Source organism: Mirounga leonina, unplaced genomic scaffold (genome assembly GCF_011800145.1).
Source record: "Mirounga leonina isolate KUSES-001 unplaced genomic scaffold, KU_Mleo_1.0 Mir_125, whole genome shotgun sequence".
Taxonomy (NCBI): Eukaryota; Metazoa; Chordata; class Mammalia; order Carnivora; family Phocidae; genus Mirounga; species Mirounga leonina.
This window is the reverse complement of record NW_023270305.1, coordinates 23,422,168-23,423,544: the sequence shown is the minus strand read 5'-3', so window position 1 is coordinate 23,423,544 and position 1,377 is coordinate 23,422,168.

Sequence of the window (1,377 nt, the reverse complement as noted above, 5' to 3'; positions counted from 1 at the left end):
TGAATAGGTAAGAAGTCTTTAGAAGCAAGCCATGAGAAGTTCCCCTCCTCCCTCCCATCCTTCCTCCTGTCCTTCCTTCCACAAACATTTAACCAACTGGCATGTGAGTAGGGGTTGGGCTGGGAGCTACTGACAGCCCACCAGTGAATGAAGCACAGCCTTGTTCTCAGAGGATGTCAGAGGGAAAGATGGACAGAGGATGCCAGTGTCAGACAATGCAAAAAGAATGATTCAAAGAAGGGACAGTTGGAGCCCAGGAGAGAGGTAAGACAATTAATTATTGCCAGGCTCTGAGGTGCCACACTTTATTCTCACATTCCTTACCAGAGCCAGAACATAAGCTCCAATGGGATGAGTACCTAGAACAGTGCCTGGCATTGAGATACACTGAATATTTGCTAATGAAAAAACATAGACATCTTGGTAATGAAACCTCTTGGTAATGACCTCTTATTTGCATTCATAAAGTACTTTTTCCAGGTTGCTCTCTCTGTTTTCTACTCCACCCTCACAGCTCCATGATTGGGAAAAGGGAGTGTGGTCCATGTCAAGGGGGAGGCTACTACTGGGGAGATTTTAGGGGAGTTTAAAGGCATTTACATATTTATGCCATTGACTCTGGCTTTTCTTTCTTGGATCCTTTTCTTCACATTTGGAATCTTGCTCCCAGGCCTGTGGACGGGTACAAAGAGCTTGGGGCTGCATTACATGTGGGAGCATCCTGTCTGGGAAGGCCAAGCAGGAACAGGGTAGGGCACAAGGAAGGATGACTCAGGCCAGCTGCTGTCAGCCCCAGGGAGGAGAGCTCTTGTTCCTCTTGTTCTTTGGGTTCATTCTTCCTGAATTTTTCAAGTTGCTAGACCTTAGGCTACCAGGTGAAAGTGTGAGACTTAGGGAGGAGGCCAAGTTGGCTCCTCCACTGCTTTTGGTTTGGGCTGCTCAAGGCTTCTGGGCAGCAGAAGTCCTTTCTGTGTATATGTGTAGCCCAGATCAGCAGATCAGTCCAGAGCAGCTAAGGCTCAGGCCCAAGATCCAGTTGGCAATAAAGAGTTTACATGACTCTGGAGTCTCCTGTTTTCATAATTTTCTCATGAGCTTGTGGAAAGAATTGGTGGCTTGAAAAAGTGGGGATGTGGGGTTCTCAGCTGACTATCTTTTTATATTTTGAAAGTGCAACCAAAATCTTCGTAAACATAGCACATCTACACAGAAATTATTGACTCTGCCAGGATAGCATTACAAAAAGGGATGCTCCTTACTTGATTTGTTCACTTTAAACACCAGAATCTTGCTAACAATAGGTTCCCCCGGTCCGGATTATCTTCTTTCTATCTATCTATCTATCTATCTATCTATCTATCTATCTATCTATCTATC